The sequence below is a fragment of the Bufo gargarizans genome, chromosome 3 (assembly GCF_014858855.1).
Source record: "Bufo gargarizans isolate SCDJY-AF-19 chromosome 3, ASM1485885v1, whole genome shotgun sequence".
NCBI lineage: Eukaryota > Metazoa > Chordata > Amphibia > Anura > Bufonidae > Bufo > Bufo gargarizans.
In genome coordinates, this window is record NC_058082.1 from 514914681 (window position 1) to 514939436 (window position 24756).

Sequence of the window (24756 nt, forward strand, 5' to 3'; positions counted from 1 at the left end):
CTCACTACCCCCGGAGAACGTATCCGGGAGCGAGATTTTAGGCTTAGAACAAACTCCATGAACGCAAGCTGAACTGGTCACCTGAAACTGATATACAGTCTTACTGCTACCTCCAATGAAAGACCCTGCATGTGTTCAGTCAAAAGTGAAACCGGATCCATGCTTGAGACGGTTTTGGCAGTTTATAATGTCACGGATGGTGTAACAGAAAACAAGAAAATACAAATAAGGATCCTACTGGCTTGATCCAAAACTAAGGAACAAAAGGGTGACCCCTATTTAAGCCCTGAAACTCTCCCTGTCTTCTCAGCCCATGCAAAGATCTCTATGATAGAAAATTGCATGCCCTCGTGCCTCGACTGTATGACACCTTAACACCCTATAATAGTGAGGGGACACGACCACCGGCTCCCTACACTTAATACGGAGGGAGTCAGGGTCACCTAGGATCAAGCAAACAGGAAGACACAAATCAATGAACAGACTTATCTGTAGAAGGATCAGTTGTAGCATCCAGCATGTACACACTCCAGGAAGTAGTATAAACCGCAAAGTGATGCAGTATGGGAAGGGATTTAAAGGGATGCAATCAGTGCAACTACATGACAGCTGAGAGAGGCTAACGAGATGAAAAACAAAAGCAAAACAAAAGAACCTCAAGCAGGAGGTTCTGAAGAACGTCTGTCAGGGCTTCTCAGATGTCTGGCGGTGACAATTAGCTTTTTCAGATCTGAGTTTTCACGATCGTGAAAACTCTGATCCGATGGTATATTCTAACACAGAGACGTTCCCATGCTGATGGGCCGCTTGAAGTTAAAATATACCATCGGATTGGAGAAAACTCAGATCCGATGGTATATTCTAAACCCGAGGCGTTCACATGGTGATGGGGACGCACCTCTGACAGGGCGCTGCCATCCACAGCACCAATTGTGCGGGCGGCAGCTCCCTGTCAGAGGTCAGGTGCCGGGAATGTTTCTACAATGTTTGCATTGGTAGGCAGTGCACCCCCCGTCCCCAGTATTAAAATCATTGGTGGGCAGTGCGCCCTCCCCCTCCCCATCATTGGTGGCAGCGGCAGTTCTGATTGGAGTCCCAGCAGTGTAATGCTGGGGCTCCGATCGGTTACCATGGCAGCCAGGACGCTACTGAAGTCCTGTCTGCCATGGCCAGTTATTCAGCAGCATTATACTTACATGCGTTGTGGCCGCCCGGCGCTCCTTCTTGTAACTCACAGGTCTGTGCGGCGCATTGCTATAAGCATAAGCAATGTGCCGCACAGACCTGTGAGTTACAAGAAGGAGCGCCGGGCGGCCACAGCACATGTAAGTATAATCCTGCTGAGTAACTGGCTATGGCAGAGAGGACTTCAGTAGCGTCCTGGCTTCCATGGTAACCGATCGGAGCCCCAGCATTACACTGCTGGGACTCCGATCAGAACTGCCGCTGCCACCAATGATGGGGGGGAGGGCGCACTGCCCACTAATGATTTTAATACCGGGGAGGGGGGGAGGGCGCACTGCCCACCAATGATTTTAATACCGGGGAGGGCGCACTGCCCAACAATGATTTTAATACTGGGGAGGGGGGGCACACTACCCACCAATGATTTTAATACTGGGGAGGGCGGGAGGGCGCACTGCCCACCAATGATTTAAATACTGGGGAGGGGGGGGGCACACTGCCCACCAATGCAAACATTGTAGAAACATAACCGACACCTGGCCTCTGACAGGGAGCTGCCACCACGCAATTAACCCCTCAGGTGCCGTGGATGGCACCTCCCTGTCAGAGGTGCATTCCCATCACCATGGGAACGCCTCGGGTTTAGAATATACCATCGGATCGGAGTTTTCTCAAATCCGATTGCATATTTTAACTTCAAGCACCCCCATTACCATGGGAATGCCTCTGTATTAGAATAAAATAACCCAAACACCGAACCCGGACTTCAGTGAGAAAGTCCGGGATTGGGTCCGTGTACCAAAAAACATAAAGTTCAGTACAAACCTAAACTTTACAGGTCAGTTTTGCTCAGTTTTACAGATAATCACACAAAGGCTGTATACCAACAACCTATCCATGACACAGATACAGTCAGCATACCTTACAATGGCAGCCTTGCACACTACAAGACATACAAAAACCAGCTCTCTATACAAAACAAGAAAGCCAGCAAGCCTTAGCATTGGTTGATTTGAGTTGGATGGCTTGGGGGACCTGCACACTTAGATCATTATCATTAGGGTGACAAAAATGTAAAAAAAAAATTTGGGAAGCCAGCAAACTCTTCTCTCATTGCTTAGGAGGGCTGCATAAAAAGTTTTCTAATTGTCCTAACATCATATTCAATAACCTTACTGTTTTGTCATGTAAACTCATTTGCATAAACTTGGGCATATGGGAAAGACATGCAAATAGTGTTTCAGCTGAAAAACAAGGCAGATTCAGCTAATATGCATGTCTTTCCCATATGCCGAAGTTTATGCAAATGAGTTTACATGACAAAACAGTATAGAAAGGTTATTGAATATAATGTTTGGACAATTAGAAAACTGAAAATTTTTATGCAGTCCTCCTAAGCAGTGAGAGAAGAGTTAGCTGGCATCCCCAAAATTTTTACAATTTGTCACCCTAATGATAATGATCTAGGGGCGCAGGTGCACAAGCCATCCAACTCAAATCAAGCAGCTTTAAGGCTTGCTGGCTTACTCCTTTTGGTTAAAGAGCTTGTTTGGCCTGACTGATTGCTCTTTGGGCTTTTGTCTGAGATTTCTGTCTTGACCGGACTTGGGCAAGGAGTTGTCAGAGCATCATAGCTACAACTTGGAAGGTGAATACCCAGCTGAAGGATGGCATTATATATTTCAAATGTCTGTTTTGCAAACCAAGGCAAAATGAGGATCTGAAATTCTGTGCAAATCAAAATCTTGAAAGAAGAAGAGCGAAAGGTGAGCTATATTTTGCCTTCCCCCACGACAGCACCACAGAGAGAGGATCCGCCCCAAGGAACAGGAAACCTGAAGAATAAAAAGGCGGAGACTCTCTCCCACCTCAGTGGGTGTCCTGTCCCTAGAGTTTCGAGACCTGCAGTTTCTCTTTCAGGTTCTTACCCATAGCAAGGAAGTCCTGGAGGGCTATGCGGTATATACCTGCTGGGGTCTATCGTCCATATGTTGGGCTGGCAGGACCCTAGGAGTCAGTGGTGATCTTCCACCTGGCTCTTGCGACAGGTGCGTGTGTGCTCCTCAATGGGAGTGAGGCCACGCTGAAACATAAAGGAAATGGAAGCAGCCCCATGTGGGGTGTTGTATTCCTCCGCATGCGGCCGGGACCCAGAAAGGATTTGGGTCTTCTGGAGTGGCTTTTTCTTGGCATGTGGTCCAGAGGAGGGGAGAGCGCAAGAAGTGGATGTCACTTCCAAAAAGCGTAGGTTTTACAGCAAATTTTAGTGTTATATGGCCAGGTTGACTGCCTCATGGTTTCAGGGCCAGGTTGGCTGCCTCATGGTTTCATGGGGCTGGCTGTCTGCCTCAGGGCTTCGGGCCTAGTTGTCTGCATCTTGGCCTTAGGGCCTGTCTGTCTGCCTCTTGGCTTTTGGGCTTCGGGACTTTCTGGCCTTTGGTGTTATGTTGGTTAGGTCAAATTCTGATGACAGTATGGTTGAACACCTTTGCATCTATGCATGTTTGGTTGAATGTCTTTATACTTATCTATGGTCATCTGTACGTCTGTAATGTTTATGCCTGGTTGGCTGTGCGCCTGTTGAGTCTATGCCTGCTCATCTGAATGCATGTAGTGTCTTTGCCAGGTCAGCTGACGCCTGAAACTTTTATGCCTGGTCAGGCTGACGCCTGTAACGTTTTTGCCTGGTTGGGCTGACGCCTGTAACGTTTTTGCCTGGTCGGGCTGGCTGCCTGTGAGTCTGTGCCTGGTCGGGCTTTAGTATGTGCCTATGGAGCGATTGCTTCTGTTTATGCTTGCTAGGATGACTGCTCCTGCAGCCTCGCATTGTAACTGTCTGTTTTCTGCTGCTGGGCTACTCTAGTATGTTTGATCGGCTGGCAGCTTCTGCGGCCGAGTCTGCGGGTTGACGGCTTCTGCGGCCATGACTGCGGGGTTGACGGCTTCTGCGGCCGTGTCTCCTTACCACTCATGCAGCAGGGTCTGGATGACTGTTCTTGGCTCTGAGTAGATGTCTGTGTCCAGCTGTGCAAGAGGTGCCACCATACCTCGGTGGCGGTCTACCTTGGGGGCAATGTAGGCAAGGGGAACTAGTTCTGTGACTATTTGTGGTTAAGGGTCTACAATAAGCATAGCACTCCAAGAAAGCTCTTGGTGAGGAGTAAAAAGATGAGCTGGACCATATTGCTTGGATGGTTTACAGGATGTAGGGCATGCCAACAACGCCCTATATATCTCCTGGTTAGGAGTAAGAAGATTGATTGGAACATTAAGTCTGGATGGCATACAGGAGGTATGGCGCACCAGCAAAACCCTATAAATACTTGTCTCCCATCTAGTATCGGCAGGGTTGTTCGTGTAGTGGAACCCTAGGGGGTCTGAAGGGTCCAAAGGACTCTTGGGACCTGTTATGGCAGATCCGTGAGCTCCTTCAGGGGATGGATGCCACGGTACAGCTCCATCATGGATGCCAGATTGAGAGGAAATTTGGACGCTTAAAGTTCTTCTGGTGATGTAACACCAGAAGAACTTTTTTTTTTTCTTTTCTTTTCTTTTCTCCTCCCCCTCTGTTAGATGGTTAGGATCCTTTCGCTGAATGTGAGGGGGCTCCGTGAGAAGGTTAAAAGATTTGCTATCCTTGAGTGGATGAAGAGGTTTCTGCCAGCCGTCATCTGCCTCCAGGAGACACATTTGGATAAGGAATCAGTAAGATGGTTAGAGAGGGGATGGGTAGTGGCGGCATATCATTCCGTATATACCACCTATTCTAGAGGGGTCTCTATTTTGGTACATAATAAGATTAAGTTTGAACTTTTGGCACGTGAGGCCGACGATGATGGCAGATATCTCTTTTTATATTGTTATTTAGAAGGGATTAAAACTGTAATTGCAAATATATATATTCCACCACCATATAAACCAGATGTTCTGTATCAACTGTATAGATTTATGTTAAACAAACAGGAATGTATATTGATTGCGGTGGGCGATTACAATGCGGTTATGGATCCACTCAGGGATAGGACATCTAGCAGGGGGGGAGGAGTACAAAATGTAGACTTATGTAAGGTAGCCAATGAATTCAATTGGGTAGATGTTTGGAGGGTTCAGCACCCGGATGAAATTAGATATTCTTGCTATTCAAAAACACACCAAACTTGGTCGAGAATAGATATGACCTTTGGAAATAAAAATTTAATGTCCCAAAATAGGATTACGACAAAATATATACCCATGGCTCTGTCAGACCATAATGCAATGGTGGTTGAGCTGGATTTGAATAAAGATAATACTCTGTCAGTGTTTAAATTGCAACTCTCATTGGCTGCCATTGATTTCAGATACAGAGAGTATAATTGAGGAACTAAAAAATTTTTTATGGAAAATAACGGTTCTGCTGGTAGACTTGTGGTTTGGGACACTTTCAAGGCTTTTTTGAGGGGAATTTTGTTCAAAAGGGTAAACTACTGGAAAAAAAGAACTAGAGAGAATGGGAAGGCATTGGAGAAAAAATTGCAAGAGGCAGGGATGGCAAGTATGAGAAATCCTACTGTACTAAATAAGAGAGTCTGGGAGGAAGAACAGGAAAAGATGAAGATTTATCAATTAGAGAAAAGTAGGAATGAATTGCTCCTTCAAGGCATCCAACTAGCCTCGGAGGGTGAAAAGGTTGGCAAAATATTAGCAAATATAGTGAGAAATCAAAAAGGGAAATCATGGATAGGTGCAATTAAAGATAAAACGGGTAAACTAATCACCACACCTGAAGGTATTAAAAAAGTGTTTTGGGAGCACTTCTTAGAGTTATATAAGTCTAGGGTACAATACTCAAAACAAGAGTTAGATTTTTACTTGGATGAGATTGCCCTCAGTAGGATATCTAAATCCCAAAAAGAATATTTGGAAAAAGAAATAACGGTGGCAGAAATAAATCTAGCTCTAGGGAAGGTTAAATCCGAGAAAGCACCGGGTGGGGACGGGCTCCCCTTTGAAATATATAAAACCTTTTCCCAGGTTTTGGTACAAGAATTAAAGATAACACTGGATGAAGCTCAAAAACTGGGTGACCTACCGAATTCTATGAAGGAAGCAATTATCACACTAATCCCAAAAAAAGGAAAAGAACCAACAGATCCCGGCTCATACAGGCCAATATCCCTGTTGAACACGGATGTTAAAATTCTCGCAAAAGTCCTAGCGGACAGGCTTTCAAGGGTCATTAAAGGAATAATAAATAAAGATCAGACAGGATTTATACCGGGTAGAACAATATACTCCAATATAAGAAGGCTATTTCTCAATATTGAAGCCAACAGACTGGATGCAGGGGATAAAGCGATACTCTCACTGGATGCTCAAAAGGCATTTGACTGTATTGAATGGGAGTATTTATGGGCAGTATTAAGGCGAATTGGTATAGGGGAAGGATTTATAGGGTGGATTCAGTTAATATATCTAAATCCCAGGGCTAGAGTAGTGGTGGATGGGAGCTTGTCCCTGCCTTTTGCCCTATTTCGGGGCACCAGGCAGGGATGCCCTCTCTCCCCACTGCTATTTGCCATTGCAATCGAACCCTTGGCAACCATAATAAGAAATGACAAGGAGATTAAAAGTTTTCAATACGCGGGTGGAGAAGAAAAATTGTTAATGTATGCGGACGATATATTACTTTTTTTGCAAAACACTGGGGACCAGTTTAACAGAGTGATAGAGATAATAGATAAGTTTGGGTTCTTCTCTGGTCTAAAGATAAATTGGGGGAAATCACATATGTTATTATTAGGAGATAGACAATTACAGGGAGATACACGGGTGCATACTCTCAAAAAACACGAAAATTTTAAATATCTCGGCATACAAATCTCCGGAAACATAGAAGAATATGAAAAGCTAAATGTCCTTCCCTTAGTAAGAGAACTAAGAACGAAAATACACATATGGAAACGACTGCCAATGTCAATCCAAGGTAGGGTAAATTTAATAAAAATGGTCTTTCTCCCAAAGATACTGTATGTGCTTCAAAATGCCCCAGTTAGAGTACCGCAGACTACCTTCAAACTATTTGATAGACTAATGGGGGACTTTATTTGGAAGGGTGCGATCCCTCGAATAAAGAAGGAAGTCCTTCAGCTTCCAGTGCAGGAGGGAGGATTAGCAGTCCCCAATTTGTTTCTATACTATTTAATAACTCAATATGGGAATATAAAGGGTAGTTTAGATAGTCAAGTGGGTAGGCAAGAATTAAATAGATGGGGTTGGAAAGAGGGAGGAAATCACTTAGAGGTGTTGGAGTCTGGTTTTTTGGGTAAAAAAAATTCTGACAATAGGATATTAAATCTAATAGAACACGTATGGGGGGAAATTAAAAAGATATTGGAGATTAAAGGGTTTTTGAAATATACACCGATATGGAAAAAATTTTATTTAAAAGAATTAGAAACAATAAGGGACTATATAGACTGGGGGAAAAAAGGAATGATATATTTAGACCAGATCTTCGAGGAAGATAAGCTGAAGGACTTTAATACAATGGTGCTGGAATTTGGGATCCCCCATACTGACACCTATAAATATCTTCAACTCAGGAATGCATTGCGGACAGTGGTCCAGGAGGATAGGTATAGGAGGGAAAAATCAGACAGGTTGGATAAGTTTACTGCAGTAGGGGAAGGAGGAGGAACAACCGCAAGGAGATATAGGCTTTTGATGGAAGGTAAGAGAAAAACGATTACAATGCTTGCTGTAGGAAAATGGGAAAAGGATCTAGATTCCCTTACAGAAGATAATTGGAAAGATGCTCTCAAAAATTATGCGACAATCTCGGATAGGGGCTCACATAAAATCTCACAATTCTTTATAGTACACAGATTACACCGATCTCCATGGATGTTGAAAAGAATGGGAGTGAAAGCAACAGATAAGTGTCCAAAATGTTGGGAGGAGAGAGCCGACTTAATACATTGCTTTTGGAGATGTCCCAAGCTCCATAGATATTGGACAGAAATAATGGAAACCGTATCTTTGCTTTTGAAGGTTCGACTGCCCAGAGATCCAATAATTTGTATCTTAGGGGCAACTGAACATTTGAAGCTAAATAAAAAAACACGACTGGTTCTGAATAAAGTACTATTCCAGGCCAGATTACTTATACTAAGGAAATGGATAAAAGTAGACTTACCGACAGCGGGACAATGGAGAAAAATGATAGATAATTTAATTAAAGAAGAACGAGTGATGAAGAATCATAAAAAAAGGTCATTAAATCTCGACCAGGTATGGAAAAATTGGCTGCTTTAGTGTTGGAGGTGTTTAAATTTCCTTTTTTTTTTTTTTTTTTTTTTTTTTTTCTCACGTCCCCACGTGGAGGGTGGGGGGGGGGGAGGGAGGGGAAGGGAAGAGAAAAGGAAAAAGAATTGTAATTACTATGTTTAGAGCTAGAATAATGTGTTATCTCCATCTCTATGGATCTGCTTTGTATTCGAAATTTAAATAAAAAAATTATTTGGGAAAAAAAAAGGGAAAAAAAAACAAAAAAAACAAAACAAAGAGCCTGAAGTCGATCTTGGATCAAAGCATCTGTCTCGCAATATGTTCTGCACCAAAGGAATCGGTGTTCAGCAATCACCTTTAGTTTGATCATTCTTGTCAAGATAAGTACTTCTCTAAAATGTTTGTTAAATCTACTATGTTTACTTTGTTAAAATACTTTTTTTTTATTTTTATTTTTTTTTTATTTATTTATTGGGAAAACTACAAAACATTTGCAATAAAAAAGTTTTTACAATCTCTCAATTCTTAGTGACCCGAGTAATTATATATAAATATATTCCACTCATCTTTTCATAGTATTTAGAAAACCCTCCCCTCCCTCCCTCCCTAACTTTGTTAAACTACTTGAAGGGAAACACATATGAGATTTCTTTTATAAGTTTATGCTGGGTTTAGTATAGTGTCCAGTATAAAAATGTGAGGGTTCTTTATGCTTCCATCTGGGTATTCTTAGCTTAAGATTACCTTTCAAGGTCTTTTGATAAGCCCGGAGATCAGAAGGAAAGAGTTTTGCCGCTGCCTGGATGTCAGGAGAAGCCTTATACGTTACGTAAGGTTAACCTAGGATTGAAGTAAGTCCTCTGCGCTTTTGGCATAAATAAAAGTAAGGTGGCCTCAAAGAGTTCACTTGCCAGATGGATTAGGACAGTTATTTCCCTGGCTTACATCCCTTATGAAAGTTTTCCTGAGAGCACATGCTACTGGTGCAGTCTATACTGCTTGGGCAGAAAGGGCTAATGTTTCTATTGAACAAATCTGTAAGGTTGCCATGTGGTCTTCTCCTTCTACCGTTGCTATTGGCTTCAACTAAATCCTGTCTCTGATCTTCTATTTGGGAAAAAAAAGTCTAGAAGTGGTTACCCACCCTTAAGGAATGAGGTTTTCTCTGTAATCTCTCTGTGGTGCTGTTGTGGGCGAAGGGAAAAATGGTGATTACACTCACCAGTAATCGGATTTTCCCGACCCCACAACAGCACCTTTCCTTATTCCCTCCCTGGTGTTCGCGGTTCTTGGTTAAGTTGCACAGGGTGTAAAAAATTAATTAAAATAATATATACAGTACAGACCAAAAGTTTGGACACACCTTCTCATTCAAAGAGTTTTCTTTATTTTCATGACTATGAAAATTGGACATTCATACTGAAGGCATCAAAACTATGAATTAACACATGTGGAATTATATACATAACAAAAAAGTGTGAAACAACTGAAAATATGTCATATTATAGGTTCTTCAAAGTAGCCACCTTTTGCTTTGATTACTGCTTTGCACACTCTTGGCATTCTCTTGATGAGCTTCAAGAGGTAGTCACCTGAAATGGTCTTCCAACAATCTTGAAGGAGTTCCCAGAGATGCTTAGCACTTGTTGGCCCTTTTGCCTTCACTCTGCGGTCCAACTCACCCCAAACCATCTCGATTGGGTTCAAGTCCGGTGACTGTGGAGGCCAGGTCATCTGGCACAGCACCCCAAAACGCAAACCGGATGGAATAGCATGCCGCTGCAAGATGCTGTGGTAGCCATGCTGGTTCAGTATGCCTTCAATTTTGAATAAATCCCCAACAGTGTCACCAGCAAAGCACCCCCACACCATCACACCTCCTCCTCCATGCTTCACGGTGGGAACCAGGCATGTAGAGTCCATCCGTTCACCTTTTCTGCGTCGCACAAAGACACGGTGGTTGGAACCAAAGATCTGAAATTTTGACTCATCAGACCAAAGCACAGATTTCCACTGGTCTTATGTCCATTCCTTGTGTTCTTTAGCCCAAACAAGTCTCTTCTGCTTGTTGCCTATCCTTAGCAGTTGTTTCCTAGCAGATATTCTACCATGAGGCCTGATTCACACAGTCTCCTCTTAACAGTTGTTCTAGAGATGTGTCTGCTGCTAGAAATCTGTGTGGCATTGACCTGGTCTCTAATCTGAGCTGCTGTTAACCTGCGATTTCTGAGGCTGGTGACTCGGATGAACTTATCCTCCACAGCAGAGGTGACTCTTGGTCTTTCTTTCCTGGGGCGGTCCGCATGTGAGCCAGTTTCTTTGTAGCTCTTGATGGTTTTTGTGACTGCACTTGGGGACACTTTTAAAGTTTTCCCAATTTTTCTTTACTTAGCTGCTTTTTTCTTGCCATAATGCAAATTCTAATAGTCTATTCAGTAGGACTATCAGCTGTGTATCCAACTGACTTCTCCACAACGCAACTGATGGTCCCTACCCATTTATAAGGCAAGAAATCCCACTTATTAAGCCTGACAGGGCACACCTGTGAAGTGAAAACCATTTTCATTCACCAAGAGAATGCCAAGAGTGTGCAAAACAGTAATCAAAGCAAAAGGTGGCTACTTTGAAGAACCTCGAATATGACATATTTTCTGTTGTTTCACACTTTTTTGTTATGTATATAATTACACATGTGTTAATTCATAGTTTTGATGCCTTCAGTGTGAATGTCCAATTTTCATAGTCATGAAAATAAAGAAAACTCTTTGAATGAGAAGGTGTGTCTAAACTTTTGGTCTGTACTGTATATATATATATATATATATATATATATTTATTTGTTTATTGCAAGATTGGATAAACTAACCCAGGAGAGAGGCCCACCTTTTTTATTCTGCAGGTTTCCTGTCCCTTGGTGCGGATCCTCTCTCTGTGGTGCTGTCGTGGGGTCTGGAAAATCCGATTACCAGTGAATGTAATCATCATTTTCTTTGTGAACGACATTCTACTAAAGATTTTGAATGTGAAGAAGGGAAGCATTCTTGATTTCAACGATTAAAGGAAAGGTGTGTACATTGTCACATTTGATAATATTTCAGACTGTCACAACTTGTACAAGCAGCTGAAAACCCATTATGCTGATACTATTCTACATGGACTTAAAGTATAACTGTCATCTTTTTTTTTATAGGGGAGTATTGGATTGTGGTGATTAATATCTCCTCGGTGGCCCTATTTCAACTTTTCATTGTGTATTCAATTACCCCTTAATTCCACACTTTTGTTCCATCTACTGCCTATTTTTACCTGTGCTTAAAATCAGGTTGCTATGCAGGTCCATCCTCTGTGTTCAAGGATGGAGGACGCAGAAGCAGGCAGCCTGCAAGGTCACATTCCTCCAGCCAGGGACTGTAAGTAAATGATTAAAGCCAGGTCCTCCCCAGCAGCTGATAACAGTGCCTGGGCTGTGTTCACTTCTCCCTGTAACCTGCGCTTGGCAGACGCTCCCTCATTCAGCAGACTGGGAAAATGCAGAGCTGAAGCAGCGCAGACCAGGGAAGGGAGATCTGCCATCTGCTCAGTGTATAAATGAAAGCAACATGTGGTAAGAGGGGGAGGGCTGTGGTTACTGACACTTTTGGGGGGCTATTGTTATTGGCTAGTGAGGGCAGGCGGGATTATCCTCAGGGTGAGGGCAGTGGCGGCCATCTTAACTGAATAGTGAAATTGCAGTTTTATGCAGACTGGTTGCTAAGGGCTGAATCTTATTAAATATGGGGTAAGTCAGTCTAATAGTAACTGATTCTGGAATATCATGCTATTAGTAACTACATATATGAAAATTGAAATTAGGGTCTAAGTGTGACAGTTATCCTTTAATTTTGTTTTACTCTCCTCAACGGGGGAAATTCCACTTTGTTTCCTTATGTGACATTTAATTCTTTCTTTCGAGATATTGTTTAACTTTGAAATCTGTCCGGAAGCTTATGAATAAAGCGGACTTATGGACCGGAAATTATTAATTTTGTGCCATGTTAACACTTTCCAAACAATACTATGAGGTAATAAAGAAGTCCTTTTAAGCAACGTGCATTAAACTTGGAGAAAATAGGACCCTCAAAATATAACTTTTATTATTGATCAAGCTAAAAAGATGCGTGCCCTAGTATTGGTAACAGATAACAACAAAAACATGGGTGAGCAGATGCAGCCCACTTATTGCATATATAACATCCACTACAGGTAAAAGTAACGAATGTATATATACTACAACAACGGGGAGGAAAAAGGATCATTGACCAGATATTAAGATAAAGATGCTAATGTCTTACTGTCAGGGGAATCTTTCCCTAGTCAGATCCTGGTCTAACCTCAGCCCAGGGACCACCCCTAATGGTGGGGTTTCCCTGTCCTCGTACCTCCCCTAAATTGCCCTATACAGCCGTAAAAAATAATGAATATAAACTAGCAATAATGAAGCCCCAACAAAAATGAGAGTTGGTGTATAAAGTTGGTAACAAATACTCCAACGTGTTTCGCCCTGGCGGGCTCCACTGGGGGGTCAATGAAAAAGTAAATAGAAAAACATGGACATTAGGGAAAAATTATGTTTCCTTATAAGTAGTAAACGTAAAATACATTACATTGTTGTAAATGAATTGTTGTCCTGAATGATATTATAAACATCACAAAAAGAGACCTAATGAGACAGAGCTTACGAAGGGGGATATGTACATCACTAAAAAACAACCAACAAGTGTTTCCCTTTAGATTACTGTATCAGCGATCCAATATCACCATTTGCGGAACCAATACTTAGATACATAGATCAAATTTAATCACAAATCATAACTCCATCAACAATTGCATTTAAATAAGCATCAATTTTATTAGTACTTATGGAGTTCCGAAGATTCTGGCCTCACATAAGTTAAGAACATTTAGAAATCCTTATCAGACTTCGGGTGTATGGCAATTACAATTCATACATATAAAGTGCAAGTGCAGAATTATATATGGAATAGTACAATCAGTGCATATAAGAAGTGCTATCCTGTCCACAGTGTGTGGTCACAGAGTCAGACTTCCGGCTTTGGATCCCACGGACATTATCGAGCACACTACCATACATAAATATCATATAGTTGGCAGACAATCTAGCATACTGACCCAAATATCTGTCACAACACCGTCAGACTGTGCCCCCTGTACATCACTAGTTCCTTCTGAATAGAGGAAATGCTACCTGTAACCAAAAATAGAGGTAAGCAACAGATGGAGAGAGCTCAACAAAGAGAGCTGCTTTTGTATGCAAAGAGACTCTACCCCTCACCCACGACAGCACCACAAGAGAGGATGGATCCGCCCCCAAAGACAGGAAACCTTTGGCACAAAAAGGCAGAGACTCCTCTCTGCCCTCAGTATGGTTTCCTGTGTTTGAGGGGAAGCCTGTAGTCGTCCTCCTCTCCCTAGGCTGCCCTGTTACCTGCGGCCCCCGTTCCTGTGCAGAACGCTGTGCGAGGGGGGGGGGGGGCCAGCCGAGGCGCTATGGCTTGGTGTTCCTGAGTGCTGGAGGGCACAATGCTTTGGTGCGATAGCAAGCACCATTAAGCATCCGTCGGCGCAGAGGACTGAAGATCTGGCCAGGGGGAGGAGTCTTCAGGGCTCCTCTCACATGATCCACCACTTCCGGGTTGAGAGTGAGGCCTTGAGCGCGCGGGATGTGTGGTTAAAAAGCCACAGGAAACCGGATATGGCTGCCGGCGTTTCCAGCACACAGAGGGCTGACAGTATCTGGAGACAAGAGCTGCAGCACAGAGGAGGAAAGGAAAGAGACCCGGCGGCCAACCCGACCTCGGTACCAGGGAGGGGTGAGAAGCTTGTGTAGCCACATGTTTTATGACCTTCTTTTGATGTACAAATGTATATGTGTCTGCAGGAAAAAAATAAAAAAAGCATTTTCTAAGAGACATCACAAAGACTGTGCCTTATGCAAATGTTCTCTGACTTCTGAATATAGCAAGAGGTTATGCATAGATAAAACAATGGATGAGGAGACTCCATCCTTTTATAGTTGTCTACAGAATTTTGTAAGAACTGAGATTAACGCTTCTATATCCTTCAAGAAGCCTGATAGTTCCAAGGAAGCTAAATCTAAGAAAAAGGAAAAAGAGTTTAAGGCGGTTTCTTCGGGCTCCGATGAGGAAGGGGGGTCCAGTAATTTCTGTTTGGACTCGGATGCTTCGTCCCTCTCCTCAGATTCCGATAATAATGAAATTAAGAGGGCTTTCTTTCCTGTGGAGGATGTGGATAAACTCTTGAAAGCAACCATGGTAATAGAAGGTGTAAAAGAGGCTAGATCGGTGCAGGACATTATGTTTGGGTGGCTGCAGACAAAGAGAAGATAGCCAGTATACAACAGAAGATCCCAAATTTTCTAGATCATCCCCGAATCACCTTGAGAAAAGGTATGTCGATCTTGGGGAGCTTAACTTCCTGTATCCCAGCTGTCACTTGGGCACAATTCCATACAAGAATGCTGCAGTGGGAGATTCTAGAGACTTGGCAGAAGGGGAGTCTTCCTCTAGATATGAAATTCACAATATCTCCCCAGACCTTACTCAAGCGAAGGTGGTGGATGAAGACAGACAAATTAAATCAAGTTCTTCCTTGGCTAAAGAACTAGATTGTTTGCTTGACAACAGATGCAAGTCCATGGGGCTGGGGGGCCCACATTCAGAGGCTATTTTTTCAGGGATGTTGGGAGGGAAGCTTGATAAAGGCTTCCTCCAACATGAAGGAGCTCATGGCGGTGAAAGAAGCAGTTCAGGAAGCTCTTCCACTATGTGTAGGCAAGGATCTAAGGATTATGTCCGACAATACAACAGTTGTTTCCTACATAAACAAGCAGGGGGGAACTAGGTGTCAGGACCTAATGCTAGTACTAAGTTACATCCTCCAGATGGTAGAGGGCAAATGCAGGTCTATTTCAGCAGTTCGCATCAGGGGGAAGGAGAATATCCAGGCAGACTTTCTGAGTCGCCATCAGATTTCCCAGGTGGAGTGGTGTCTGGACCACAAGATGTTCACTCAGATCTCAAAAAGCTGGGGTCTAATATATAGACCTGTTTGCCACGACTCAGAACAGAAAGGTGAAATTTTTTTTTCCCTGTCTACAAAGGGATCCCCCTGTGGGTTGGATGCTTTTTTCCACAGGTGGGATCTTCCTCTGGCCAATGCCTTCCCTCCTTTCCCTCTGATTCCCCGAGTACTGAGGAAAATCAGGGAAGATCAGGCAAGGGTAATACTAAGAGGCCATGGTTTACTTGGCTGAGAAAGTCATCGATTTCAGATCCTTGGGTACTCCCGGCAACTCAGGATCTTCTTTTTCAGCATCCGATTTTCCATCCGCCGGTGCACAACCTCCACCTGACGGCGTTAAACTTGAGAGGCAATTGTTGAGGAATAAGGGATTTTCTATCAACCTAACAAACACCCTTTTAAGAAGCAGGGAAAAGATAACTATATCTATTTATGCCAGAACCTGGCAGAAGTTTTTGTCTTTCGCAGGTCTTCAGTTTAAAAACCTTCCAGGCTCTCCACCCCTAAATAAGGTACTAGAGTTCCTTCATAAGGGGCTAGAAATTGGTCTCTCGACAAGCACTCTGAAAGTCCAGGTGTCTGCCTTGTCGGCCCTCTTTAATGAACGCTTAGCGTCTAACCCTTGGGTTATGCATTTCTTTAAAGCCGTTTCCAGATCTTCCTTTAATGTTTCCCAGAAAATAGCCCCTTGGGACCTAAATTTGGTTCTGCAGGCCCTGACAGCCCCTCCCTTTGAGCCTATCCAGCAGATTAATATAAAATTCCTTTCTCTAAAGCTATGTTTATTAGTGGCCTTAACTTCAACACGTAGAAATCCAGGCGATTTCCATAAATCCCCCGTACACAACTATCCTTCAGATCAGAGTCATTTTAAAACAAGAAATTATTCTTCCTTCCTTTTATGATAATCCATCTTCAGAAAGGGGGGAAGTTTTCCACTGCCTGGATGTCAGAAGATGTCTTATTCAGTACCTGAATGGGACTAGGGAGTGGAGGAAATCTTTCTGGCTATTTGTTCTTTTTCAGGGAAAAAACAAAGGACATCAGGCATCAAAGAAGACTCTGGCAAGATGGATCACATCAGCTATTACTCTGGCATACTGTCACAGGGTAGACTCATGGGTATAAAGATAGAGCGGAGGTGCGCTCCCTGAGCTGCCACCTGGTCCCCTGTCCCTGCCTACTTGCACCCGCCCTAGGTGACGGGGCGCAACTGGACGACAGTCCCTGACCTGAGTAAGTGCAAGCAGAGAGATAGAGACAGCAGGGAAGCGGACAGCCAATGAGAGGTAGCACTCGAGCGGACAGAGAGGTGGAACAAGCAAGGTACCACCAAAAACCGAAGGGCGAGGTGTGTCAACTAGCCGGGGTCAGTCCAGGAGGTCACGTCAGTACCAGGGAAGAGGCAAAGACAAAATCCAAAAGCAAGCCGAGGTCAAAATCTGAGAGGTAGCATCAAGATTCAGGGAGCAGGTAGAAGAGGTGTCAGGAAACGGATCAAGGGTCAAATCCAAAGGTAAGCTAAATAACAATAATAATACATAGCCTAAGGGACCAAAATCACAGGCAACCTTTAGCCAGCAGGTTGCCTGTATTTATAGTGGGGAGTGAGGGTCATGTGACATGGCCAGCGTCACATGACCAACAGACAGACAAGTCGAGCACCGAGGGATCAGCTCGGCGCTCAAGGCAGACCTAGGAGCAGGGAGTCTCCCAGCTAGCAAAGCCGCCCTGGGAACGAGGCCGAACACAGATCCTCGCTCCCGAAGCTAAGCAGCAAGTCTGCAGCTGATGGGAGACCGAGTGAGCCTTCGGCGCCCCGTTACAGTACCCCCCCTTTTATGAGGGGCCACTGGACCCAAGCCCTTGGGTACAAATCTCCCAGGATGCTCATCATGAAACTTCTTGATGAGCCTTGGGGCGTGGATCTCAGTAGCTGGGACCCAAGACCTCTCCTCGGGTCCATAGCCCTTCCAGTGGACCAGGTATTGAAAGAAGTTTCTAACCTTTCTAACATTAATAATTCTAGAGATAATGAATTCCTCCTGACCTTCAACCTCCACAGGTTTTTTAACCAGAACCACTGGTGACAAATATCTCTTAAGAGTCCGGTAGCTTAAATCTAAAGGACACTGGGTTAACAACCTCAATAATATTGTATGGTCCAATGAATCGCGTTGAGAATTTCCTAGAACACTGTTTCAAAGCAAGATTCTTAGTCGACAACCATACCTTATCGCTGAGTACAAAATTTTCCCCCTTGGAACATCTCTTATTGGCATGTTTACACTGGGTTTCCTGGGCCTTTTCCAGGTTCGTTTGAACCTGTGCCCAGACTGTGCACAGTATAGAGGTAAAAGAATCTGCTTTCAGGTTGAGTGAGAATACAGAAGGACTAGAACAAAAGCGAGGATGCAAACCACTATTGCAAAAAAAAGGAGACACCCCCGTGGAAGAATTAACTCGATTGTTAATAGCGAATTCTGCCAACGGGAGGTCTCTCACCCATAAGAGTTGATTATGTGATACATAGCACCTTAGAAAAAGCTCCACTGCCTGATTTAACCGTTCCATCTGCCCATTGGTCTGTGGATGGAAAGCAGACGAAAAGGATAAAGAGATGTTGCATCTTCGACAAAAAGCCTTCCAGAAACCAGAAACAAACTGAACGCCTCTATCAGAGACTATATTCTCAGGGACACCATGCAGACGTACCACATGTTCAATGAACAAGGATGCTAAGGTCTTCGCATCAGGGAGCTTACTTAAAGGAACAAAGTGCACCATCTTGCTAAAACGGTAAACCACTACCCACACCACTGATTTCCCCTCAGAAGGGGCAGATCAGAAATAAAATCCATGGAAATGTGAAACCATGGCTTGCAGAGAATGGATAGTGGTTGTAGTTCACCAGCGGGATGTGTTCTCGGGGTCTTAGACCTGGCACAAACATCACAATCCAAAACATAAGACCGTACATCCTTAGCAAAGTGGGCCACCAGTAAGACCTCAGCAGCAATTCCTTAGTGGCAGCAATACCTGGATGACCAGAGAGCACAGAGTCATGAAATTCACCCAATAATTGAAAACGAAAGCACTCAGGAACAAATAACGTATCTGCCAGTGTTCGTGGAGGAGCAAGTTGCTGAGCCCGTTGAATCTCAGAGGAAAGATCCGCAGAAATTGCTGCCACAAAGATGCATGCCGGCAAGATGGGTTCCAGGGGGGGTGTCAGGAGGTTGGACGGCATTAAAACTCCGGAACAAGGCATCTGCCTTAATATTTTTACTTCCTGGTCTGAAAGTAACAAAAAAATTAAAACGATTAAAAAAACAGGGCCCATCTGGCTTGTCTAGGATTAAGGCGTTTGGCTGCCTCAAGAAACACTAAGTTCTTATGATCGGTGAGGACAGTAATACGGTGTCTAGCCCCTTCTAAAAAATGCCTCCATTCCTCAAATGCCCATTTTATGACCAGTAATTCGCGGTTTCCAATATCGTAATTTCTCTCCGAAGGAGAGAACTTACGAGAGAAGAAGGCGCATGGACTTAAATTAGTGAGGTTAGAAGACCCCTGAGAAAGGATGGCCCCCACACCATCCTCTGAGGCATCAACCTCCACCACAAAAAGTTCCTCGGTATCGGGCTGAACCAAGACTGGAGCCATTTGGAAACAATTTTTAAGCGTATCAAAGGCCCGACAGGCCTCCAACGACCAGTTAACCAGATCAGAACCTTTTTAGTTAAGTCAGTAAGGGGCTTGGCAATAACAGAAAAATTCTTTATGAATTTACGGTAAAAATTGTCGAATCCTAAAAAGCGCTGGAGTGCCTTTAAGGAGGATGGTCTTACCCAGTCTTGGATAGCCTGAACCTTACTGGGATCCATTTTAAATGAATGAGGAGTAAGAATATAGCCAAGGTAAGGAATCTCTTGAACTCCAAACACACATTTCTCTAATTTAACGGACAGATGATTCCCCCTGAGGATTTTAAGAACCAATCTGATGTGAGACACATGAGAATCCCAGTCAGGTGAAAAGACAAGAATATCATCGAGATAAACAATCATAACTTTGCCGATGAGTTCTCTAAAAATGTCATTCATGAAATTCTGAAACACAGCTGGGGCATTGCAAAGATACTCAAAGTGTCCCTCTGGAGTATTAAAAGCAGTTTTCCACTCATCTCCCTCCTTAATACGAACTAGGTTATATGCTCCTCTCAGATCAAATTTAGAAAACCACGAAGCACCCAAAATCTGGTTAAACAAATCAGGAATCAACGGGATGGAATACTGATTCTTAATAGTGATTTTATTCAAATTTCTATAGTCAATGCAGGGCCCGAGACCACCGTCCTTCTTTTTAACGGAAAAAGAATCCTGCTCCCAGGGGAGAGGTGGAGGGCCTAATATGTCCCTTCTTGAGACTCTCCTGGATATAGTCTTTCATGGCCCTGCACTCAGGACCGGAAAGATTATAAATCCGTCCTTTAGGAAATAACACAGTCATAAGACCTATGGGGAGGGAGAGTATCTGTCTCAGTGGTGGAAAAAACATCTGAATAATCAGAAATAAAATGAGGAATAATATCTGATGAAACCCCAGCTTGAACTACGGTTAAGCTAGAACTACAGTTAGGCCCCCATCTCTCTAACTCGCCCGAACTCCAGTTAATGACGGAATTGTGTTGCTAAAGCCAGGGCATACCAAGGAATACCTGAACAGGAAGATTCTCTAAAACAAAGAAAGAGCATTTCTCTGAATGGCAGACCCCCACAGACAGGGTAACCTCCGGAGTACAGAGTTTTACCGTGCCCCCTAGCAGGGGGTAGAATCGATGGCGACAACCTGGATCGGGGTGGACAATTCTAGTATAGGAATTCCCATTTGTTCAACAAATTTGCAATCAATAAAACTAAAAGCTGACCCTGAATCCACAAAGGCATTTCCTGACCCCTTTAAGACTCCAAAGGCAATAGAAACCGGCAACAATAATTTACTTCTTACCACCTCCGGGAGTACCTTGTCCTTCGATCCTTCAGACTTGGATGACTTTCCAGAAGGCGGAGCTTTAGGACACTGACGGATCCAGTGGTCGGGATCCCCACAATAAAAAAACAAGAGCCCTGACGACGGTGTAGTTCTCTTCGCGTCATCCCGAGTTGAGTGGGCTCGTCCGAGTGGGCCTCCATCTTGGGTTCAATGGGAGAAACCTCAGGATGAAAAAGGGTATGAGGAGAAAACAAATGCTCTCGCTGTCTCTCTCTGATCCGTCTATCTAGTCTGATGGCTAGCGTCATGGTCTCCTCAGAAGAGTCAGGACAAGGTTAACCCGAGGTAATGCTCCACTTGCGGAACTGCGTACAATAATCCTCCACGGGACGATTCCCTCTGAGTGAGGGCCTTAAGATTGGATTCTGCCACAGAGGCTCGGTCTGGTTCATCATAAAGAACCCCTAATGCCTGGAAAAAGAGGTTCACAGAATTAAGACAAGGGGAATCCAGAGGCAAAGAAAAGGCCCATTCCTAGGGGTCCCCTTGAAGCAGGGAGATGATAATACCAACCCTCTGTGGATCAGGACCAGAGGAGTGAAGACGTAGTCGAAAATAAAGTTTACAGCTTTCCTTGAAAACTAAAAAACTTTAGCGGTCACCCGAAAACCGATCGGGTAATTTAATGTGTGGTTCCACCTGAACGGTGGCGGGAGCAAAAATGGGGGGAGTTCAGACGGTCTCCTGAACCTGTAGTCTCTCCCCAAGTTCCTGTACTATTTGAGCAAGACCCTGCACATGTTCGGTGAGGCTCTGTAGAGGGTCCATGCTAAATTAAGGCCTGTGATTCTGTCACGGGGTAGCATCACGGGTATAAAGATAGAGCGGAGGTGCACCCCCTGAGCTGCAACCTGGTCCCCTGTCCCTGCCTACTTGCACCACCTGTCCTAGGTGACGGGGCGCAACTGGGCGACAGTCCCTGACCTGAGTAAGTGCAAGCAGAGAGATAGCAGGGAAGCGGACAGCCAATGAGAGGTAGCACTCGAGTGGACAGAGAGGTGGAACAAGCAAGGTACCACCAAAAACGGAAGGGTGAGGTGGGTCAACTAACCGGGGTCAGTCCAGGCGGTCACGTCAGTACGAGGGAAGAGGCAAAGACAAAATCCAAAAGCAAGTTGAGGTCAAAATCCGAGAGGTAGCGTCAAGGGTTAGGGAGCAGGCAGAAGAGGTGCGAGGAAGCGGATCAAGGGTCAAATCCAAAGGTAAGCTAAATAACAATAATAGACAGCTAAGGGACCAAAATCACAGGCAACCTGTAGCCAGCAGGTTGCCTGTGTTTATAGTGGGGAGAGAGGGTCATGTGACATGGCCAGCGTCACATGACCAACAGACAGACAAGTCGAGCACCGAGTGATCAGCTCGGTGCTCAAGGCAGACCTAGGAGCAGGGAGCCTCCCAGCTAGCAAAGCCGCCCTGGGAACGAGGCCGAACACAGATCCTCGCTCCTGAAGCTAAGCAGCAAGTCTGCGGCTGATGGGAGATCGAGTGCACCTTTGGCGCCCCGTTACACATACTCTTTCTTGGGGAAAGAACCTCCTGAGTATCTGCATGCGCACTCCACAAGGGCTGTATCAACTTCCTGGGCTGAAAGAGCGGCGGTCTCTATCGAGGACATCTGTAAAACGGCAGTTTGGTCTTCCCCTTCTACCTTCTTTAACCACTACCGGTTACAATTGAACTCTCCTTCTGATTTATTCTTTGGAGCTTCGGTGCTATCTGCTGTCATCCCACCCTAGTTTCCTTGGCGCTCTCTCTCTCGTGTTGCTGTCGTGGGTGAGGAGTAAAATGAAAATTACTTACGGGTAATTGGATTTTCCTGAACCCACAACAGCACCCTTCTTTCTTTATCCTGGCTGGTGGAGTGTTTTCATGGGTGTCGCAAAAAAAAATAAAAAATCTGTGGGAATGTCATATGAGGGCAGAGAGGAGTCTCTGCCTTTTTGTGCCACAGGTTTCCTGTCTTTGGGGGCGGATCCATCCTCTCTCGTGGTGCTGTCGTGGGTTCAGGAAAATCCAATTACCCGTAAGTAATTTTCATTTTCTGTTATTTGAAGTTTTTTCTTAATGAACAATGTCTGATACGCTAAAAATCTCCTCCCTTAATGTAAGGAGTATTAACGGAGGACCTAAGAGAGCTGTTGTTTTGGCTTATCTGGAGACAGTCAACTGTGACATCATCTTTTTACAAGAATGTGGAATAGAATACTCCCCAAACTATGCAAACCTAAGGGAAAGTTGGACACAGGGCCCTTGATTGTGGTCTGGAGACAACAATAACAAAGCTACTGGAGTTGGAATACTATTCAAAAGAAATAGTTGCCAAATCATTTCATACATGCAATTGATTCCAGGAAGAGCTAATTAGTAAATATCAACTTTAATAGCAGAGAAATCGAATTACTAAATGTATATGCTTCACCTGAACTTCATGAAAGAGCTGAGATGCTAGAGGACATACAACCTTTCTTAGCTGGTAAATCACCAGTGATCATGGCCGGGGACTTTAATTGTGCCCTAAAAGAGGAAGACAGAACTGGTGAGCAAGCAACAAGAGACAAAACAGTGCAGCAACTTAAAAATATGATATTGGACTTTAATTTAATTGATATTTAGAGTAATGTAAAGGACAATGAACCAGGATACACATGGAGTAACTATTTTTAGTTCAATCAAGACTTAAGGTTTATTTCTTCATTTCAAAAGTCCTGAAGCCTGTGATGATGTCTCTGGAGTGCAATATCTTCTCTGATCATAAGTTGCTTCTAGCGCATATTCAAGTAACTGAAGGTGGGAAAGGCAAAGGAGTATGGAGGCTAAATGTGGATCTATTAAATGATGAAGATGTAAAGAAAGTATTTGTTCAAAACTACAAGAAATTGACTTGTTGTAAAGAAAAGTTCACGTTAATATTGCTATGGTGGGAATATGTAAAAGCTAAAACTAAAGAATTTTTCCTCAAAATTGGAATTAAAAAAGCAAAAGAGAAAAAACTGTGGTTCAAAATTCTTAATACCAAACTACAGACTTACCTGAATCTGAGAAATGGAGGCATTGATGTCTCAGACCTGATAGAGAAAACAAAAGGAGGAATTAAAAATACAATTTACCAGAAAGGCAAAGAAATTATATTTAATACTACTGTTTAATAAAAAATAGATAAAGCCTTTGTTGAAGATGCCTTAAATTCTTTAGAAAACAAGCTGGAGAAAGAGGAGCAAGAAATGCTCTGTAAGGACATCATGCTGTCTTTAAAGGTTTCGCAAAAAACAAAACGCCAGGGTCTGATGGACTTACAGTAGAATTTTACTTAACATTCTGTAATGTATTGAAAAGAGACTTGATTGATATCTTCAAGGAAGCTTTAAATACAGAAGTGTTGCCATAATCTTGGAGGAAAGGTATTGTGACATTACTATACAGAAAAGTTGAGAAATCGCACTTAGAAAATTGGAGACCAATCACACTCCTAAATACGGATTACAAAGTCATGGCCAAGTTGCTTGTGAACCGGATTAAAAAAGTAATTGGCAAAGTGATACATAAAAACCAAGTATGTGCAGTCCCAGGTAGAGGTGTATGGGAAAATCTCAACATAATAAGAGACTGTATCTGTTATCAGAATGAGAGAAAACAAGATCTAGCCATACCATCCTTGGACTTTCTCAAAGCATATGACAAGTGTCACATGAGTTTCTGTGGTTGGTGCTGAAGCAAATGAACTTTCCAGATGTTGTAACAAAACAGATATCATTGCTCTACAAAGAATCCTTCAGCCAAATTCTTATTAATGGTTTTCTGTCTGGAAAAGTCACTTTGTTTTCCGGAATCGAGCAAGGTTGCCCCTTGTCACCCATTCTGTTTATTTGTGTTTTGGAGAAACTACTCTCGCTACTATGAAAATACAAGGTAATCAAGGGTGTCTCTATACCTGGTGGTAATGGACCTACTGTTAAAACAGGGGCCTACATGGATGATGTCACAATCTTGTGTACAACAATACATGCATTGAGGAGAGCCGTACAAATTACGGAATTCTTTTGCCAAGCTTCTACCTTTCGTATTAATAGAACGAAGTGTGATTGCTTTGCCATATGAGACTGGAGAGATATCCCGGATCTAAAAATACTTTTTTCCTAAAGAATGCAG